This window comes from Miniopterus schreibersii, assembly GCF_964146895.1.
Source record: "Miniopterus schreibersii genome assembly, chromosome: 9".
Lineage (NCBI taxonomy): Eukaryota > Metazoa > Chordata > Mammalia > Chiroptera > Miniopteridae > Miniopterus > Miniopterus schreibersii.
The window spans coordinates 18139840-18162883 of NC_138118.1; the positions used below are offsets into that span (position 1 = coordinate 18139840).

Here is a 23044-nt window from a genome sequence, read left to right on the forward strand (position 1 = left end):
ATTAATGTAATAAAGGAGAAAATATAGTATACTTGATTTTTCTGTTATTTAAGGGGTATAAAATTAAGTCCTTGAATCTCTCATTTTGTCAACACATATGATAATGGATGTTGTGATATATTGCTTTGCCTTGAGAGGAAAAATATAATTACAGCCATAAAACCCTTAGAAGATTCTGGAAAATAAGAGTAATAGAATTAATTTTTTTCAAACATTTCCCAAATGCATTTTAGATGGCTTTCCTGAAGGAAAAAGAGAGAAAAAAACATGCAGATGTAATTACAGATAAGACCCATGCATATTATTAGTAGACTTAAAAATAATCAAGCATATTCATAGCTAAATTGCTAATTAACATTCCCAGAATTTTGTTTAATATAAGCAAGTTGTTTTAACAGGGTTAAGGCAAAAACAATATGATAAAGATCTAAATGTGTGGCTATTTTACCATCACTGAAAATGACAACTGCCTCTCCCCCTCCCATAGACATGAACAATTAAGCCTCATTATCATGTTTTTTAAAGAATAAAATAGGCAAGTAAAAAACAGTATATTGAGATAAAACACTTTGAGTCTTTATTGATTATTGATGAGTTTTGAACCTCAGGGGATTTGAAAGAAAGGCTGATGAAACTTGAAGGCAGAAGGCCTGGACTAAAGTTTTATCTCTGTCACCATGAGGCACTGTGTACTTCAGGAGGCCTCTGAACTCTCTCAGCCTCTGTGAAATGGAGATAAGGTTTCCTGCGGAGTTGCCTCAGAGCTGTTGGGGGAATCATATGGAAATAAATTATTGCCGTCAACAAGTTTGATGAACTGTAAATTATCTAATACATATAAGGCATTATTCATCTATTCACTCATTCACTAATGGAGTTATGCCTAGTATTACAGGACAAGTGGGGTGGGGTGGACATTAAAATGCTAAATGAGATGGAGGAAGCAATATGTCCCTGTGATTAAGAGTATGGGCTTTGCAGTTAGAGCAACCTGGGATGATCCAGGGCTCACCACTCTGTAACCCTAGGCAATCGCTTCCCTTTCTGAAACTTTCATTTGTCCAATCATTTCATTTTAAATTCCAGTTTCCTTAACGTTAATATGGTAAAACACCATACACTTCTCAGGGGAGTTATGAGGACCTGAGAAACATCAAGCACTTAGCTGAGCACACTGAAAGCATTCATTGACAGTTGGAAAATATCAAGTCTTCAGACACTTTAATCTCTAGCTAGGAAGAGCAGACCTTTGTATTGGCAATAAAAGAACAAAGCAACATGGGTAATAGTGTTACAAAGAACTAGGGAGTTCATAATAAAGCTGTCACACTTTCAGCTACATTGATTGGTAAAGATTTTTAGAGAGAGGTAAATATTTAGAATGAATCTTGAATAAAGGATCAAGTTTCTATAGGAAGAGATATGGTTGGTGGACAATATTCCAGGTAGAAGGAATCAAATGGGCTAAGGTTTAGAGGTGAGAAAGTCAAGTAGTCCAGCTGCTTAGATTAGCACTGCCCAACAGGACTTTCTGTCATGATGGAAATGCTCTATAAATGTGTTGTACAAGTGCCATTGAGCACGACATACAGGTAGTGTGATTAGGGAATTGAATTTTACATTTTAGTTAATTTAAAACCCACATGTGACTGGTGCTGGTCTAGACCATAGGATACAGGAAGAGGAGTTTTGGTGATAAGACCTGAACAGTTTTCCAAATTTGGAAGAACTTAATTGCTAGATCAACAAGTTTAGCTCTCAAAATGGAACCAAACATATTTAGTAGGAGAAGCAAAAGATTAAATTAGCAAAGGAGACCCAAAAGTAGCAGAGAGAGAAGTAGTAAAACCAAGAATCCAACAAGGAACAAGTATTGCAAAAAGGCCTGCTTGTCTTTGTTAGTACAGAGGCCAACAGACACCCAAGAAATTTTTGAGATTTGGCAATTCAGAGATTATTAGTGATCTTTAAAAGAAAAGTTTCCATTGAGTGGCAGAGTTGAAAATATTATTGCAAGAATTAAGGAGTGAGGTATGTTGAGCAGGTGGCAACATGGAGCATAGTCTTCTCTTTGAACATGTTTGTGTTCTAAGAGTTAAAGAATAAAATATTACACAGTTAGTTTCAGTAAGTACTGCATAATTGTCAGGTAAGTGGAATTCTTGCAGGCCAACCAGGTAGTTTCAATGCCAAGTGTGAAATTACAGTGGTTTAGATAACATTTTGAAGCAATTCTACAAATAACTACTCTGAGTCATGACATTTTTAGGCCACATTGAAAACACTGGCTAAAGAAATAGAAACAATGTTGAAGTAATAACCAAGCCCCTTGCTGAGTTTATATTCTGAGCAGAGGATAGATTATCTTCATACCCTTATTTTTATATGATGAAAAACTGTTTTTTTGTTTTTGTTTTTGCTTTTATTTGCACAGCACAGATTGGTACCATGTAAAGGGAGAGGTAAAGGTCTCCATGGATACCTCAAACAGAGGTAACCCAAGGACAGAGTTACTTTGTACAAAGACATAGCTTTTCTTTACTTCTCATGATTAAATGACTACAGTAATTCTCCCTTTTCTTCATTCATCCTCGTGAAATCACTTGAAATATCTGATAAACAGAAAATCTTTTGCCCCAATTCAAACTTGTCAATATGAATCTCCAGGAGATTAGCTTGGTATCTGCATTTTTAATTAGCATCCATTTGATTATTAAGATCAGGAACTTTGGGAAAATGCCTATCTATTTACTCACCTTTTCAACAAAGTCATCTGAACATTTTCCATGTTCCAGGCACTCAGCTCAATACTGGGACATAGAGATGAGTAAGATAGTCATTGGCCTCAAGAAATTGTTCTGGTTGGGGAGATAGTGCATGCCATGGTAGACTAAATGGTTTGATAGATGTTGCAAAGAGAACATGAGGAATAGCTCAGCCGGAGGAAGGTGACGGAAAGCTTTACTTGGGGAAAGTAAAGTATGAGTAGGGTTTCAAAGGAGAAGTCAGCCATATGATAGAAGGAAAGAGAAAGCAATCTGTTGAGGGCAATTTAATAATACAAAGGATATTTAAGGAGTGAGAGTGGCTGATACTTCCTTAGACACAAACAAAAAAATGTATGCTGGAAAATTTCACATTTGTATTTATTTATTCATTTATTTTCTAATAATAATTGGGGTAAATCAGTCAGAAATCAGTGCTCAAGTAGGATTTTACTATTAATTGCAACACTTTCACAACATATTGATTTAGAAGGATTATAAAATTTTGAAAACAATTCGAATTTACACGTATTTTTGTCATGATAATTAGCAAATGTTTTTGACATGTGTAGAATGAGTAAGGCCAATTTTTTTTTGAGAGCATGGATAAATTTTGTATGTCTCAGCCAGATAGGTTGCTGTGTTGAGAGCCTGGACATAGACTACTGCTCAAAGCAAAACACGGCTCTGGAAAAGGAGATCAGGAACTGGGAGGTTCACGTTTTTGCCTTATTTACCCTCACTTACATAGAGTTAGTTTAAATTAATGTATTTCTTTGCTTTTATTATTATATATGCACTTGGTCCTAGAGAGGCTGAAGGGTAATAGTATGATGGTTGGGCATTTGATCCTGGAGCTAGACTTTGTAGCTTCAAATCCTATCTATGTTACTTTGGGAAAATTATTTCACTCTCTAAATTCTAGTTCCCCCAAATGGAACTGAAGATAGTAATTGTACCTATCTTATAAAGGTTTATGAGAGTGAAATAATATATACTAAACAGGATAATACCTAATTATAGTTCATAAGCATCAACTGGTTTTCCTCCCTCAGTTATTAAAAATTTTTGCATTTATCAGGACAAAATAAAAACATTCTCCATCTTATAAGAAACTAATATGATCAGTAGATTTGCTCATGTACAGAACAAAAAGATGCAGTGAATGTGGTTGTTTTAAACTGATGTGCCAATTTCATCAAAAATCAAATCGAGTGCAGACACCATTTGAGTTGAAAAGTTCTCAATGAAAGTTATCAGAGGTGATACAATAGTGACATATGTCAGAAGAGGAAAGATACATCTATAAAGCTATATGTGTGTGCATGTGTATGTGTATGTTTTAAATTGTAGCGGAGAGTCTAAATGTCTAGCATAATACCAGGCACTTGATAATTAGTTGGTAGATTATTGTTATTAACATAAAATGAATTTTAAGATTTTTATAATCTGAGTGCTTTGTAATTATGTTTTTTAAAAAAAGGAAATTTGCAAAAGTTATCTTAGTTTTTCTCCCTTGGAAAACTCTAACATATGCCCAATGGATATACATTTTCATTTTAAAAATTAAAGAGGGCCCCCTCCTCCCCATAGCCCTCAGCCTCTCTCCCCTCCCCCTTTCACCATGGTCTCCTGTGTGTGGTGTAAGGAGAAGCTGGTCCTAGGTGCCCTCCTGGAGTGCTTACTGACTCACCCTCACCCCTGGGGGGTAGGAAGAGAGGATCCAAAGGAACCTTGCTCCCCAAACAGGGCACCAGATAGGAAGGCTTCAGATCCCCTAGTTCCATGCAGGATTCCCCTTTTTCCCATCTCCTGAGGCAAAACCTTGGGATTTCCCCTACTTCTCTTAGAGCCAGAAACTAGAAGGGGCTCACCTTCCACTTCTTCAGGGCCAGAAGCCTCTCTTCCCCTCCCAGAGTGGTGCATACCCTTCCCCCACATACTTAGGAGCTAAGAGCTTTCCTCAGCACTGCTGCTCCAGAGGCAGGACCTAGAGGGCTGGCTGCCTTCACCTCTTCCACAGAGCAGCCTTTTGGACAGGAGGGAGGAGTGGAGAGGACAGGGACCTTTCCCTCTCCTCCTCCCCTGGTTCCTCTTGCACCCAAGCCCTGGCAACACAGAGTTCCTCATTTCTAGGACTTGCCACCCATCCATTCCCTGGCTTTTCCCTGTCTCCTGGCTGCAGCCATGGAGTTACAGGAGGGAAAGGTGGCAGTGACAGCTGCTGTTTGGGGAAGTGGAGGAGGGAGCAGGAGTACCAGGAAGGGACAGGCTCCCACTTTCAACTAGTTTGGATGCCAAGGATGAGTTAGAGGAGATGTTTGGAAGATCTATGAGCATTGTGACATCCATGACTAATGGTATCTCAGAGAGTGAGGCTAATGATGTCTTCAGTGCCTAGTATGCACCCTTCCCACACACTCCCCAGCATGAGGAAATCTGCCTGGGTCTCTTCACCCTCTCACCTTTTTCCTCACTGAACCAGTTCAATCCCAGGAGTGTTACCAGGACTTGGCTCTGGTGAGTTGTGACAGCATGAATATTGTTCTGAATAAATTCAACCACATACTTACAGAGAAGTGCTTGGAGTTGTAGGACACCTGTCATACTCATTTGGTGGGGTTGGTATGGGAACTAGTGAAGAGTAGGGTTCTGGGAGCCGATGGTGTTTGCATGACATTCATGAAGCAGATTGCCGGTGGGGATGTTATGGCAAAAGATATTTGGTTGGCAGAAAGTGTTCTGGATATCCTGACGGAGCAGAGGGGGGGTGTTGAAGAGCAGCATCCTCATTGCCATGGCCATTTACACATACCTCTGCCTCACTGTCCACTACCATGGGAACTCCAGCTCCAGGCCTTGTGGCAGAAGGAGGTGGACTTCTGCATCTCACTGCTTCTGAATGGGTCATGGAATACTTGATGATTGGCTGGAACCTCCTAAGACTACTTCAGAATGTTTCCAATACCAGATTTTGAAGTTTTTTTGAAAGATATTATCCATAACCCTCATGCCTTGAGTCCTTAATTCATAGGTATCCTTCAGCTTCTTCAGTCAAGAACATTATGAAAATTCCCAACATGTTGTCTAACCCCAGACATGGAGACTAAGCTTCTCTTCATGACCTCCCAGGTGTGGTTTGGTCAACAAAAGAGATACCAGGACTGGTTCCAGCGCCAGTACTAGTCAACCCCAGACAGTCACTATCTGCACTGTGACCTCATTTGTTACATCTGTGGGGTTGCCCACTCTTCTAATGCGTGCTGAGCTCAGATATCTTACCCCAGGGGCCATCATTGGTTGGCTGCTGACAAGAAGCACATCAAACGTCACTGCCTTTAATGCCAAGCTGGCTTTGTTTTATGACTTTAGCCCAGACAAGGGTAACGTCATCAACATAGAGCCAGCCTTCCTTGTCATGCATCACTCTATGAAAGCCCCACCCAGCCATCACTGCCAAACTCCTGGATTTTTTGTGTCGCATCATTCTCAACTTCTATCCACCACGGGGGCCATGTGGGGATAAGGAGTCTTTTCCTCCCTCAACCACATTTTGGAGAAACAGGTCTTGGTGCATTTGGCTCCCCTGTTTGACAACCCTAAATTGAATAAGAAGCTGCACCAGTGCTGAGGGAGAAGTTTCCTGAGTTCTTCAGTTTGCCCAGCCCACCTGGAAATCAAAATTGAGGAGCCAGTTTCCATGGAGATGGACAACCGTATGTCAGACAAGGATGAGAGTTGCTATGACAATGCAGAAGCAGCCTTCAGTGATGATGAGGAGGATCTCAAAAGCAAAAGAAAGATGAGAGAGTTTCACTTCCACCTTATCAAGGAGACAGTTGATATCACCCCTTCTTTGACCAGTTGGATGAGCCCCTAAGAGACAAAGTGCTCCAACTACAAAGGACAGTGATAGAGAGGCCCAGTATGAGGTCATGCAAGAATTGTGGACCGGGTCCTAGAGGAAGATTTTGACTTGGAGCTGCTGTCTGCCCTTGTGTACTGCTTACAGAAGCTCTTCAAGGCCCACTTCTGAGGGGAGATGCTGCCCAAGAAGGTCATGGAGAAGTTCCCTGAGAAATCTGTGGGGAAGCCTGTCTACCTAATATTTAGGAACGTATGCCAAATGCAGGAAGACAACAGCAGCTTCTCTCCACTTCTGGACCTCTCTCCGAACTATATCAGAAGCAGCCCAAGATTGGCTACCACTTGCTCTACTATCTGGGGGCCAGCAAAGCTGCCGTAGAGAAGATAAACCTGTATGGGTCACTTGCCCAGGCCACCCAGCTGGTGTCCTGAGGCTGAGGTGGCTGGGCTCCAGCCCACACTGAGCCACCCCTTCCAGCATCTGCATCTGAGGCTCCTCACAGCCCACTTTCTTGGGGCCACTGCCATTCTTCTGGGCCTGCCATGTCCTTGGCCCAATGATGTCATATTCTTGGGGCCTATGGGTGCTCAGCAGCTGCCCACAGAGCTGGAGTAGAAGACAGAGGTGTCATGGAGTCCTTAAGGGTGAGGTTACAGGCAGAAAGGGGGTCCCTGCTGCCTCAGGGCCTGGCCCTGGCCACCCTGGCACCCTCAGCTCACCCAAGGCCTAGAGGGCTGGGAGCTGTGGGCACACTCCATTAATTTCCATGCTTTCTGTTAGAATACCTTTACTTCCACATTTTATTTTTTCTCTGATTAACGTTTTAACATGGATAAGTATCCTAAGGTCCTGATTATATAATATTTCTGTTGCAAACTGTTACTAAGATTGAGACACTATAAATACCTTTACATGTATTTCGATGATTATTTCTATTGAATTCCATTTAAGATCGTGTTTCTGATTCCCAAACTATGTCTTTTTTTAATACAGGTGGATGATATTTTGCCCCTCTCCATTTCTTGTCCTGATTCTCCTTTCACCTCAATTTCCATGCCCTCCCATCTCTTCTCTGGATTTCCTCTCTTCCTTTCACTCCTCTCATTTCTGTTAACGTTCTTAGCATTTTTTGTTCTCAAAAGACCGAGTCTTTTGATGTATTTTTTTCCCTCTCGCTTCTCCCTGTAATCTCTCTCTCTCTCTCTCTCCTATTGTAATATAGAGAGAGGTGCAGAGAACTACTTACTAGGATTTACCATATTATCAAGCATTTTTGTTCTTTCTCCTTGCCAGTGATTCATTACTTGAAAATACTGACATCAATTTCCAGAAATTCATAAAAGTCCCCAGTCAATATATCTAAATTTCAAACAAACCTCCAGTGATTTTTGGTAAGAAAACACCCAATTTATTACTTCCCTTCATGGCTTGTACATCACAGCAGTGAGAGTTTGGAATAAGACTGCATCAGGACACTGTAAGAAGTCAGCCTATGCAAATGAGGTTTTTATTTCCATAGAACCCATCATGCTAGTGACTCTAGTTGGTTAAAGCTCGCTGAGCTGTTTAGTTCTGGTGCTTCACGTCTGCCTCCTTAACCTGTATCAAATGTGCAACATGATGGCTCCTTTTAGTTCTGTTATCCATAGAAAACAACACACACATCTGGAAATATGTGAAAAAATCACTATCTCTAAGATTTTATAATTCCAGGTGGTAACCACCTTAAAAAACACCACTGTCTGCACACCATATAAAAAAAGTAATTCAAAATGATCAGGGACAAATGTTAGCTCTAAAATTTTAAAACTCTAAAGCAGGAGTTCCAGAAGGAGAGAACAGAAAGGAAAGGTAATAGGCAAGTAGATAACAATAGAGGACACTACAGGTACAAAGAATAAGATGGGTCCTCAGGCTGAAGGGAGCCAGGCCACTTATCCACAGCACAGTGAAACTGCAACGCAAACACAAAAGGACATCTTTAAAGATGCAAAGACGAAAGACATACTATCCAAGATGGTACAGCAATAAGACTAGCAGCAGGGTTCTAATTAGTCAAATAGATGCAAGAAGACAGTAGAAAAATATTTTTAAATGTTGAGGGGGAAAAATAAGAATAATTATAAATCTGTATGTAAACTGCCATTTAAGAATAAAAGGAAGTGAAGATATTTTATGTCACATAAAGAATTAGAGAATTTTCCTCTTACAGTCTCTTTCTGAAGGGATTATTAATGTTAAAGGAAGGAAGTTGATTCTAGAAATAAGCAATAGGATGTAAGGAGCCGTGATTTTGAAAAAATGTGTTGCATTGTTTTTAAAGAAGGTGGAAGTAAAGTTCTAAACAACAATGATATGTGTGAGGGGTGGGAATTAAGCCTTCCTAAACTTCTCGCAGTGTTCAGAAAAAATATAAAAATATTAATTATCTTAACGCATTGTTATATACTTGCTCATCTTAAAAATGTAAGGTTAATAATTAAAAGAATAAAACTAGACTCTTTAGCTTAGAAATCACTAGGAACAGAAAAATATATACTGTGCTGAAAAGCTGATTAGTCTGATGGAAGGGAGAAAGGGAGAAAAAATAGAAACGACGAAAAGGATGATAAATATACAATACAAAATAAATGGGAAGAAATAGTTATAAAATATCAGTTACAGTAAAACTCAATCATTAAAATAGAAAATCTCAGATTGAGTAAAATGTAAAATCCCTCTAAAAAGCATTCTATTACACGTGCACGTATGTGTTTATGTATATGTATATACGCACATATATACATGTATATATATCATATGATTATAAATATAAAGTGGTATAGCAGGGAAATCTGAACAAAAAGAATAAAGGTGGCATAGTAAATTAATATCAGAAAATTGAATTTATCGTACATTATTAGTAGTGATAAAAATAAATTAATAAAAATTATCTAAAGATAAGACAATTTATGAATTGAAATGAACTTAAAAAGCAAAAAAATACAATAAAATAATATTAACAAAACTGTTATCCAAATGGGATATGTTAACACATCTTTTAGAAATTATAAATTAATTGAACCAAAATATTTAGAAAGGATATAGAAGTTCGAATAACTTATCAGGATGGATCTGACAGATGAGTTTAAAACTGCACACTCAAGAAAGTGAGCTGCCGTTCTGTTTAAGCCCACTGAAGCCAAGGCAGTCTGCTGTGGGGTTTTAAGTGCAGACTCTGGTTTCACTGACCAAGTTTGAACCTTAGCACCACCACTTACTAACTGTGCTACTTGGTTAAGTTATTTTATCTTGCTATGGCTTAGATACCTTTTTTGTGAGTTCTAATGAGTTAAAACATGTAAACTGTTTAGAATAATGCCTAGTCCGTGGTAACTATTTGACCCATGTGAGTTGCTGTTACCATTACACATGGCTGCAAAAAATAAGTAGAAAAAAACTCCATGAAATTTTGATCATATGGGAAGTCAAATGAATGGGATGCTGTTAAAAATTTCCTGGGCCAAAAGGCCATAGAAAGAGGGCAACAGCTTCAACATTATATTAAGTTTATTAAGGGAACTTACATAGGAGGCACATAGGACAGGGCAGGATGGATGGGGGTGCGGGGGTGTGACCCATCCAGAAAAGGGGAAAACATCTTATATGCTTGCCCAGGGCAATGGCCTGTTCCAAAACCCAGCGTAAAGCAGCGGCTGTGGGCAGGTGGAGGGGTCAATCAGCCTGTGTTCTGGCCAGGATCCAGCTGGCAGGTCCCTCCGTGGTCATGCGATGGCACAGTGTCTCCTCCACAGAGAGCAACTTAGCAATATCCAGGCTGAAACTTTGTGTTCATGCTGGTAATTCCATTCCTAGGCACACGCTATAGGGACATTCTCATATATGTGCCCATGGGTATTCATTTCTGCACTGATATTAATAATGAAAAATTGAAAACTATAAATAACTATTTATAAGGGAAAGAATAAATAAATTGCAGTATATTATATAAGACTTAAGGCAAATGAGCTAGATCTTCATGTATCAATGTTGGCCAAATCTTGAAAGATTTGGTGATAGACAAAAGAAAAGTATGGCATGATATGGACAGTTTCTGATTTACAATGGTTCGACTTATGATTTTTTAACTTTACAATGGTTTGAAAGTTATATGCATTCAATAGAAACCATACTGCGAATTTTGAATTTTGATCTTTTCCCAGCTAGTGATATGCGGTACAATATTCTCTCACGATGCTGGGCAGCACAGAGCTGTAGCTGTGAGTCAGCCACCCAACCACCAGGGTAAACAGCAGACACTCTACTGTTCACTGTGTTGGCAGAATTTTGGGGGTATTGTGTTCTGACTAACCTGTAAGGTAGGCTAGGCTAAGTTACGGTGTTCAGCAATTTATGATATTTTCAATTTATGATGGATTTATCAGGATGTGACCTCATCGTAAGTTGAGGAGCTTTGGTACTTATATTCTTTATAAATAGATACATATACATATGAGGGAAAATTAAAATATAGGTGGGGAAGGATACATAGCAACTTCAATATTGTGCTTATGCTGCGGAGGAAGAAAGGAGATTATAAATTTTTGGTGGTGGGTATGTATTTCATATAACCTCCACTTATTTTTGCATGTTAGAGATATTTCATATTAACAAAGTCTCAGCCTGCATGGGATCCTTATGATCTGCTGAGATCAAACAGCAGGAGAATAGCTGGCTGGTCTGCATGAGAAAGACATGTCTGAGCATGGCTGAGAGCCACAGAGGGAAATTCACCAATGGAAGATTTACAATAATTGCTGCAGTCACAAACCGTAAAACCATCTTAACATATTCACCACATCAAATGGATTCTTTATTATTTAGAAGTCTTTTCAGTTATATACTAATATTCACAGGTCTTGAGGACTAAAAGTGATTTTATTTTTAGAAAAGTAAGAGGTTATCAATATATACAAATATTTATTTAAAAAAGCAAAACTACACAGACATATTTTCCCAGTGTTCTCAACTTAAGATAGGTGTTTTGGCCAGTACATATGTTTTGTAGAATGGAGTAGAACATTTGAACTTAGTAGCCTTGTAATTTCCATAAATAACTGTTGTAGTTTAAATGAATTGGAGTTAATGTCTACAAACTAGGTAAAAATTAGCACTTTTTAATGAGGTTATTCTTATGCTTTTATTACTGTAGTTATTTTCATTTGTAATCATTTCTCCATAATTGATAATACACTTTAATTTCACAAGCACATCTGTATTGCAAGTATGTTAGTTGAGCTAATCATCTTTTAAATAAAATTGTTACCAAAAAATGTTTAAGAAGGCAGAGATTCTTATTTGTACGTATAAGTAATTATATTTCACAGTAGTACAGTTGTCGGAGAAATGTGTGGATGGTGTTTCTCTGTTGCTAGTGAGAATGGGGTATCCCTGTCCCCACTGAGTGCTAGGGGTCAGGTCCTTAAGATATCTCAAGAAAAAGAATTTTCTGAGACTTGCATGGGAGGAAGAGTGATTTTTATTTCGTGGAATTACATCCTTGGGTTTCCGAAGTCCCATTTCCCTTAATCCCGTCCTAGAAGATGTGCAACTGGGGATTCAGCAGAGCTAAAAGCAAAGCCAGTGTCCAGAGTTTCTGTGCCATGGTGGAGCTGGGTCCGGTTTAGCATTAGGCTAGTTGTAGTCCATCAGTCCATTGTGTGCGGGCAAGTGCAGGAATCAAGAGAGCAAGAGTGCAAGCTGGCAAGAGAGCAAACTCCTTTATTGTGGAGCTTAAGTATCTCGAATCTTCCTGGGCTTGCAGCGGCCAGGCCCCCTCTGGCCAATGACCTGTTCCCAGGTGTGACTGACAGGCATGCCTCTGTTCTTCCCCTGTGCGATCCCTTCCTATCTGGCGAGTGTTAAACTGCAGCTTCCTGGCCACAGCTGCACAAATGGCATGCCTATAAAAGGTGCCCTTTCCTTTGCTCCTTTCCTGTTATTAATAACTAGGTTAAACTACAATGGTATCAGTACTACTGAGTCTATTAATTGCTCTCATAGTTGATTTTTGTTAAAGGAACTGAGTTTAAGGAGTAGAAAGGAAGCCTGTGTGGCTTGGATCAAGTGATCAAAGGTGAGTATAACAGAAGGTGAAGTTAGAGAGTTAAGGGGAATGTCCAGGTTATTAATTAAATGAAAGAATGAATGAGCCATTTAAAAAGTATGAATAAATGTTATAGCATAGAGAACATGAATTATAATCTAGATACGATTCTAGGCTCTATCATGAATTTCTTACACGGGAGTTACTTGACCTAATTTTCCTTCAGTTTTTCAGTCTACAAAAATGGATCTTACTGATCTCACAGGGTTGTTCTGAGAATTAAATGTAGTAATCCACGGAATGTGTATTGCATATTGCATATGTTCATGCACAATTCCTTTCTTTCACTGTTTCCTCCAATTTACATATTCTTTCTCTTTAATTTGAAAGGGCAATTGGGGAAATTCAAGCTGCTTAAGGAAGAATTATAAGCAGAACCAACAACGACCTAAGATTTACAATGGGTGGACATGTAGTTTTGTTATTCCCATAGTAAATAGAGGATTTATTTATTTAGGACCCACAGTCTGCAGCACGCACAATGGAAACCCTTTAGGCAGCTCATGTATCACTCAAATTGTATGTGAATTTTTTGTGTATGTGAACTTTTCTCAGCTGTTTCCATCCGAACTTGCATCAGACTCTCAAAGTACCCATGGCCTCCTAAAATACTATCTGCACCTGAGTGGAATATCCTTTATAAAATAAAGAGAGTGCTATTGAGGATGATCTGTGATACCTTTCACGCTAAGATAAACTAAGGCGTCAACTCCAAAGTGTTAATTGTACATGTTATGTTTGATGTTGTCTCAGAGGTCCCTTAAGCTGTCCTAATATTTTTGGATTTTTTTGTCTTTTGGCTTTTCTGATTGGATGTGTTATGCCACCTTATCTTCCAAATTGCTGAATTGATCCTCTGCTTCCTCTCATCTACTGTTGATTCCCACTAATGTGTTCTTCATTTCAGTTATTGTATTCTTTATTTCTGTCTGATTCTTTATTATGTTTTTTATCTCAATTTTTATGTTAACTCTTTGTTGGAATTCTCACTGAATCACAAAGTATCCTTATAACCAGTGTTTTGAAATTTTCACCTGGTAGATTACGTGTCTTTATTTTGTTAATTCTTGTTTTGTACTGTTCTTTCATTTGGGACCTGTTTCTTTGTGTCCTCATTTTGGCAGCCTCCCTCTGTCTGCTTCTCCTTGTTAGGCAGAGCTGCTATGTCTCCTGCTCTTAGTAGGGTGACCTTATGTTTAGGTGTTTTGTGGGGCCCAGTGGTGCAGGCTCCCTGGTCAGCTGAGCCAGGTGCTCCAGGTATGTCTCTCGTGTGGGTTGTGTGTGCCCTCCTGTTTTAGTTGAGCCCTAATTCCAATTGGCACATCAATGGGAAAGGTTGGCCCTCAGGCTGATTGTTTGTGAGGACTGGTTGTGACTGCAATGGAGGAACTGTTGCGTAAGGGCTGACTCTACAGAGCAGGATTCACTTCAGCGAGGCTCTCACGCCTGCCAAGTTTGCCCTTTGAGTATGTTCTTTGTGGAGGTGGTTGGATGGTGCCCTGGTGTGGTCTGAAGCCGGCTGCTGGATGTGTTGGTTCTGGGGCCTCTTGGAAGGTGCAGACCAAGTTCAGCCACTGCGAGTGTCCTGTCCAGGGCCATCTGGTATGAGCTATAAAGTGATCTGCAGATGGTTGCCACTTGTGCTGGGCTTGGAGGTGCCTGGGAGAGAATAAGCTGCAAACTGTGGGTGGCTGTTGCTAGTGCCAGGCTTGAGGCTGTTTAGCAAAAGGTATGGGGCGCTCCGAGGCTAGATACTGCTTGTTTGGGGTTTATGAACCTTTGAGAGATTTTAGGAAAGTCTGAAGCACAAGCCAAGGCAGGCTGTTTGTATGGAAAAGTCACTGGAAGCAGCTCGTGTGGGCCCAAAATTTGGGTGAGGCAGGGTCTCAGGGAAGGGTACCAGGGCTGAGTGACAGTATTAGCCAGGTTGATGGAGACTCGGATATGGCACTTGTCTGTCCCTCCTGGGGAGTGGCTCAACAAAGGAACAGTGGCTTCTGCTAGCGCATCTGTCTGGGAGAAGCTGCTCCTCTAGCCCTCACCCTGAAGCCAGGTAATTCAGTTCCTCGCCATATGTCCTTGGAGCCTTTTAAGCTTCTGCACCAGCTCTGGAGTTCAGAACAAGTGTGTCTGTCAGTGAATAAGTCTGCATACCAGCCCTTTAAGAATGCCTGAGATTCCAGCAGCTCTCCATCTCACTCAGCCACAATCTCTGCTGGCCCTTACAGCCAGAAGTTATGGGGACTTCTGTTTCTGGTACTGGAATTCTGGGCGGAGGCTCCTATTATGGGGCTTGGACCCCTGGCTCCTCTGGGGGCACCTCCACAGCTGAGATATCCCTTCCCATTTTTAACCACCACACATGGGTGTGGGACCAGCCCTTCTCCCTCTCTGCCCCGTCTGTCAGCCTCTGTGTGGCTTCTTCTGTATATCCTTAGTTATAGGATTTCTGTTCAGCTAGACTTCTGGTGGTTTTCAATGATGGTTGTTCTGTAGTTGAGTTGTAATTTTGATGTCATTGTGGGAGGAGGCAAGTGTATTATTCAGTTTACGTACTTACCATCTTGATCAGAATTTCCCCATGACTTTGTTTTTCTTCTTTAAAGAAAGATTTTCTGTTCTCTAGTTCAGAAATGTTTTTAATGTATTGAGGTCAGAGTCTGCCTCTTTAATTCAACTGAAAAATGCTTATTAAATATCTTTGACATGTACTGTGCAGGATGCAAATTGCTATCATTATTCTTAAGGAATATTTACTTACAAATTAGCTCTAATGCAAGGTAGGTGATGGTCCAAGAGAAGTACAACTAGCTACAAAAGCCCAGAAGAGAGAGAAATTCTGTTTGGTTTAGTAACTAGGGAAAAGTTCACATAAGAAACAGCACTTGAGAATAAAGTGAGAATAACATTTCATGCATGCAGATGAGTGGAAGAGCCTTCCTGAGATTAAACCAGTGTGGCCCCAGGATCAGCAGCCTCGGCAGCACCTGGGAGTTTATTAGAAATGTAAAATCTTGAGCTCTACCCCAGATCTACTAAATCAGAAATCTTGGAGTTATCTGTGTTTTTTACAAGTCTTCCAGATGATTCTGTTTCATGCTACAATTGAGAACCACTGGATTAAACTATTCAAGTAAAAGTAAGAAGGTGGGAAAGATAAAGCCGTTTCAGGAATAGAAGATACCTTTACTTTTCTGGGCTTAATAGAAAAGAGAGGCAGGAGTGAAAAAAGGGGCAGGTTGGTATAAACTAGATATGGTTTATGGTTTAGAGCTTCTGCTTTTACTCCATTAGCAGAGGGGAACCGAGGCAGGCAGATGCTTAGGAGGGTAACATTGAACCCAGCAGCAGCATATAGGGTGGAGAACAGGTTACAGATGGAGAGACCACTTAGGGGTGACCATTTAGGAGGTTATTGCAGTTGTCCAGGGAGGAATTAATTATGGTGAGAACTAGTTTGATGACAGGAATGGAGAGAAAGGGACTCCATGGAAAAGCTCTTCTGAACTTTTTCTCAATGGAGAATAGGGAAGAGAGGGAAGTAAAATAGAAATTACATTAAGACATTAAAGGGAACAGATATCAGTGGGTAGCATTAATTTGGTTTTGAAAATTTTAAGTTGCAGATATTGAGGTGGTGGTGGCCTGGGGGCAGTTGAAAATAGAGTCTAGAGCTGTACTGTCCAGTTAAGACCAAATACAACTTTTGAGCACTTGAGATGTGGCTGGTTTGAATTGGGATGTGCTATAAGGATAAAATACACATTGAATTTTGAAGACTTAGCATAAAAATGTAAACTATGTCAGTTTTTTACAATATTTGTTGAAACGATAATTTTTTGGATACGTTGGTTTCAATAAAATATATTATTAAAATTAATTTTTTTTTTTTACTTTTATTACTGTGACTGCTAGGAAATTTAAAGTGACACATGCTTCTCTCATTATAATTCTATTGGGTGGTCGGTGTACGGTTTTAGTGGGAGGTTTCAGTGAGAGAGTGTGTATTAGGAGGTACGCTGCCCTGGCTTTTTAATATACTTGAAAGTATAGGATTAGGGAGTACCCCAAAGGAAGAGAATTTAGAGGGGCAAGGAGGGGAGCTGAGGAGAGAACCTGAGGGAACCCTTTCTATAAGGGTGGAGAGAAGCAAGCAGATGAGGGGTGAGGCGTTCATGGCTTCGTCTCCTACATTTACTATTATGATTGCTGTGTTTAAGTAAACACTTGCTGAGAGATTGTAGGATAAGTGAATAATTTAATTAGTTTACTTATGTCAAGTGGACTCTCCATGTGCTCTGTAATCATAGTTTGTTTCCTTGGAGACCTCATTTACCTTCCTTCTTCTGGACCACCGTTTCCTTCTCCCTCTCTTTAAACCTCCAGCCTTCCTCTTCCAACCTGGCCCTGAGCTGGCGCCTGACGCCCTTTCTTCTGCTTTCACTGAGCACTGGAAGCGATCAGAGAGAGGCCAGCTCTTCCCGGGCCCCTCCCCACCCACCTCGATGGTCTGCAGAGCCATCTCCTCTCCCTGTCCTGGGGAGGCCTCTGTGGTTTGCTCAGCCAGCCTTCTGCTCGGGCAGTAGATCCCAGCCCCATGCACACAGGACGTGGCTCCAGAAGTTCTTTCTCTCCTGGATCATAATTTTCCCCTCTCTACTTGATCATTGCGGTCAATATGGAAAAAAATCACTACTTCTCCCATCTTAGTAAAGCCTTTTGAGCCCACTTCACCCTCCAGCTATTACTGCTTTTTTTTCCCCCCTTCTCTTTTCATCAAAATATCTTGAAAAAGTTAACTGTACATGCTGCTTCCAATTTCATATGTTGAAGCCCTAACTCTCAACAAAACTTATTTGAAGATAGGGCTTTTAGGGGGTAATGAAGGTTAAATGAGGTTATAAAAATGGGGTCCTAATCCAATAGGATTGGTGGCCTTTTAAGAAGAGGGAGAGATGGAGATCTTGCTCTCATTCCCTGAAGGCACATAGGAAAGGCCGCATCAGCACACAGCAGGAGGGAGGCTACTGCAAGCCGGGAAGAGAGCTCCCACAACCTGACCCTCCCACACCCTCATCTCAGGCTTGCGGCCTCCAGAACTGCAGGAAAATACATTTCTGTAATTTAAGCTCCCGGTGTACAGTATTCTGTCATGGCAGTCTGAGCAGACTACGAAAATAAGTGAGTTAACCCTTTGGCTCTTCACCAGATTGGAGATAGTAATGGGGCCTAAATCGTAGATGACAGTGAAGACAAAAAGAGGCCATGTGCATAAAGACTTGGCAATTTAAAAAAGCAGTTGGAGCAATGATATCATTGTCCAGATGTTATTTGATTGCAAAACAGATCTGGTTATGTATACCCGATCTTATAAATCAGAATCTTCCAGAATGGTTGTTAAAAATATAGGTTCCCAACCTCAGTACACTGCTGATGGGAACGCAGACTGGTGCAGCCAATATGGAGAACAGTATGGAGATTCCTCAGAAAATTAAAAATGGAACTGCCATTTGACCCAGTGATCCCACTTCTAGGAATACATCTTAAGAATCTCGAAACATCATTCAGAAAGAATATACGCACCCCTATGTCCATAGCAGTGCTATTTACAATAGCTGAGATCTGTAAACAACCCAAGTGCCCATCAGTAGATGAGTGGATAAAAGAGCTGTGGGACATTTACACCATGGAATACTACGCAGCTGTAAAAAGAAGGATCTTGTACCCTTTGAGACAGCATGGAGGGACCTGGAGAGTATTATGCTAAGTGAGATAAGCCAGGCAGAGAAAGGCAAGCACCACATGATCTCACTCATATGTGGAATCTAATGAACAAAATAGATCCAGAAACAGAGAATCATGGCACAGACTGATGAATCTCAGAGGTGGGAGGCAGGAAGAATTAACCAAAGAATTTATATGCATATATGCGGAACCCATGGACACAGACAATAGTGTGGTGAAGGCAGGGTGGTAGTGTGGGATGGAAGGGGTCAATGGGGAAAAATGGGAACATCTATAATACTTTCAACAATAAATGTAAGTTATATATATATAATGTTCCTGAACCCCATATTAGACCTAGAGAATTAGAATCTCTCTGATTGCACTCAGGAATCCAGAATTCCAGATTATCTATTCACTTAGGGGAACTACCTCAAAGGAATAGTATGCTAATCAGTGTCTCCAAATGTTGTTCTGCCAGGAACTCATATTAAAGGAATTTATGTCAGTAGATGCCGGTTGACAAGGAGAAGATAAACAGAAGTCCTATTCTGAAAGCTGTCAGTCCGCCTTGGCTATGTGAATCTGCACGTGAATACTTCAGATGTACCACGAAGGACAGTGGCTGAATGCTGGTCCTAAAATTAAGATACTGTAACAAGAATAATGTGTAATTTTACATAGCTACCCTACTAAAATTCTGCTTTGTGATCAATAATATATGACAACATAGTGTGTTCAAAAAACAGAAGAAGAAAGGTACTGCTCATGATTCTTTATCTGTGCTGTCTTGAATAAATAACTAGCAGGTAAGGTTGACTTTTGTAGGCACCAGTAATAGCTGAACAGAAGGAAAACAGCAGTGCTGTTCCCTCCCTGGCTCACAGAAATATTGACTTCTTTTTCAGTGATATCGAGTCTCATCTTAATGATTAAATCTTTAAAAAGAATGCCAAATCCAGCAATGGTAATTTCAATGCCCAATCCACCTCCTCATATCTTCGTGCAAGACAATATTTACTCTGGGTTATGTGATTGCCAGAACAATCATAGCCCAGCTTTAGCTGGTGGGTGTTCAGCTGTATCTTTGCCATGCATTTTTGCAAGATGTTATGAAGCCCCAACTGAAACTCAAAAGCTTTGTCAATGGTTAAAAATGTCTCACTAGAAATGTATTAGCATATTCGCTTGGATCTCAGTTTCACTTCTATTTTTATTCCAATTAATTTTAGCTCCCCTCTCCTTCCCTTCCTTTACTAATGCATCCACTGTTACAAGCCATATGTGATAGTGAATTTTGTTATTTTATAGCCCCATTTAGTATATATAATGGATTTATTCCTTATTGAGCTTCTATGTACCAGGTGCTGTGCTAGTTACTGAAGTCCAGATCTGCCAAAATCAACACTGAACAAAATAGGAGGGGGGCTGAGAGCCCAAACAATACAGAAATCACTTTTGTTGTGAACCTGATAGGTTTATGTCAAGTATTATGTGTTATGGGCACTTACCTTCTTTTCTGATGTATCTGTAAGTCTTGACATCATTCTGTCATCCTTAAATAACTGTTTGTAAATTAAACGCTTTTATTTTGCTATTCCAAGTTCCCCATACATTTTTTCATAACTATATTAGTTCCTATTGCTGCTGTAACAAATTACCACAAACTCAGTGCCTTGAAACAACACAAGTGCATTATCATATGGTGGCCAGTGTCTGAAATGGGTCTCACTGGGCTAAAACTAGGTCTCATAGGGTCTGAATTTCTTTGTAGAGGCTTCCAGGGAGAATCCATTTTTTTTTTTTTTTTGCCTTTTTGAATTCTAGAGGCTGCTGGTATTCCTGGGCTCATGGTTCTCTCCCATCTTCAAAGCTAGCAATAAAATCTGTCTTTCTCCTGATGTCATCCATTGTGTACTAATGCTTGGTCACCCCCAAATCCATATACTGAAGCCCTAACCTCCAATGTGACTATATTTGTAGTATTAAGGTTAAATGAGGTCATAAGGGTAGGGCCTTGATCTGGTAGGATTAGTGTCCTTACAAGAGAGCTCCTTCCCTCCCTCCCTCCCTCCCTCCCTCCCTCCCTCCCTCCCTCCCTCCCTCCCTCCCTCCCTCCCTCCCTCCCTCCCTCCCTCCCTCCCTCCCTCCACTTGCACTCATGAAAAAAGGCCATATGAGCACACAGCAGCGAGAGGCAGCTGTCTGCAGCCCAAGGGGAGAGCTCTCACTTGACACCAACCCTGCTGAAGCCTTGACCTTGGGTTCCAGCCTCCAGAACTGAGAGAGATGAATTTCTGTTGTTTCAGCCACCTAGCCTGTGGTATTCTGTTGATGGCAGCCTGAATAGATCTATAGGTTATCTTTTTGGTTTTGGCTCTTTGGCCTCTCTCTTCCCCACTTAAGACACTTGTGATTAAATCTGGTCGACCCAGATAATCCAAGATAATCTCCTTTTTTAAAATTCAGCTGATTAGCAATTTTTATTCTGTCTGCAACTTTAATTCCCCTATCAGGTTCCAGGGAGTAGGATGTGGGCATCTTTGGGGACCATTATTATCATATTCTCTCTCTCTCTCTGTTTTTAGAAGTTAAATGTTATTTTCCAAGTTTTTCTCCCTTTCATTGCATTGTTTTGGGTAGGAGTGCCTCTTTTTGTCAGCAGTTTGTGATTTAGAAATCACTGCTTCTATGGTCAGATAAACAGATTTTAATGGCCCACACTGGTTTTCAATAACCTGTATCCTCTAAAACGTGTTTTTGGTGACCCTCAGGCGCATTTCTCCTTCTGGTCACCTTCTACAGAGGCAGGCCAGCCTGCTTCCTCCTGGCTCGGCTGCTGTGCATTTGCAGCTTCCCCTTGCCACGTGGAACCTTTGAGAACATCCTCTTCTTCTTTCCATGTCAACACAGGCAGATGAATTACAGTTCAAGGTTTTCTTCACATGATTGTGGCCTTTCGTTTTAGGATGAAATTACAAAAAAATGTTTAATGCTTAAACAATTTGGTCGCCTCTAACCCTTTTTCTGTTGCTGTAGGTCCTTTTTATATTACCTTTCTTATTCCTCCCAGCAACATTTTTAAAAATTTCATTCAAATTTCTTTGATTTTTACTGAGTGTCTGTTTTCTGTCCCAGGATCTAACTGCTTTTAGTTATCCTGTCCCCTTAACTTCCTCTAGGGAGACGGTTTCTCAGCTTTCCCTTGTTTTTGATGACCTTGACAATTCGATGAGCCCTGGTAACGTATTTTGCAGAGGGTTCTTTAACTTGGGTTTGCCTGATGTTGTCTCATGATTAGACCCTGGAATGATGTGATTTTGAGAGACAGACCTTGGAGGTTAAGTGTCATTCTCTTCACGGTGTGTCAAGGTCGCATGCTCTCAGCCTGGCGGTTAACTTTGATGGTCTGGCTGAGGTGGTGTCTGTCAGGTTTCTCTATAATAAAGTTGCTTTTTCCCCCACTCTCCTCTTAGGAAGAAATCACTATGCACAGCCCCTAATGGAAGTGTAAAAAGTTGTACTCCACCTCTTTGATAAATACAAGTTTAAATCTAAATCTGTTAAATATAAAAAATAAATTACTTGGAATTCTGTGCAGGAGATTCTTCTATTCTCCTGCATTTATGTGTTTACTCAATCATTTATTTTTATCAATATGAACTCATGAACATTTATTTTATACTCTGGGTTATAACCCAATGCTACATCATTGATTTTGTGGCTCAATTTTTTCCATCTTTGGCCATGGGAGCCTTTTAAGTTGGCCTCTGTGTCTTTGACATACCACCATTGATTTGTTTCTTTGAACACTTCCTCATTTTCTGGCATGACAAGACATTTCAGGTTCATCTTGTATATTTTCTGCTCACCACTAGAATCAGTCATTTCTCCGAGGAGATTTGCTTCTGTTCATTGGAGCATGAAATTCAAAATCAAGATCTAGGTCCTAGGGGTACTCATTGCGACTGGGGTGTTGTTGCTGCTGAACCTTCTCTGTGGACACAGCTTGCACATTTGTACTATAGGTATATACTAACCTGTGCACACACATATATCTATAATTATTTCTCTTTCTCTACCTGCATCTGTATTAAACTGAGCATGAGTTCATAGTGCTGCCTCAGACTCTATCACCACGTGGATCATTCTAGCCTCCTCTTGCTCATCTGCAACCTTGCACTCCAGCTATGTGTTCTCATCGTCTGCCATCCATGTACAGCAGTTTCGGAATTGTTCACCTGTACCCCATAAAAACAACTGTATCAACTAGAATACAGTACTTTAGAACACTTCCTTTTGTCTTTAGTCATTACCAAAGTCACCTGGTCAGCATCATTTATCCCTGCCCCCCCCCCCCCTTCAGGGAGATTGTATCATACATTGTCACACAACTGGATTTCTTTGTCATGGTCTGCTGTTTGAGCTGGGTTCCTTTGACCCCCTGGTAGTTTTTTTTTTTTTTTTAATTCATACATTAAGGTCCATTCTTTGTGCTATAAACTTCTATGGGTTTTGAAGAGTGAATAATGCCATGTCCCC

General features: G+C 40.4%; 1 protein-coding gene and 1 pseudogene across 5 annotated transcripts in view; both read left to right on the top strand.

Moving 5' to 3' along the window:
* GRM8 (glutamate metabotropic receptor 8) overlaps positions 1–23044 on the top strand; it is a 688454-nt gene that overhangs the window by 354010 nt on the left and 311400 nt on the right. The window lies entirely within an intron of this gene.
* Positions 2475–7064, top strand: LOC308561990 (integrator complex subunit 3 pseudogene; annotated as a pseudogene). The gene is made up of 2 exons: positions 2475–2493; positions 5003–7064. The product of its transcript is annotated as an integrator complex subunit 3 pseudogene (transcript).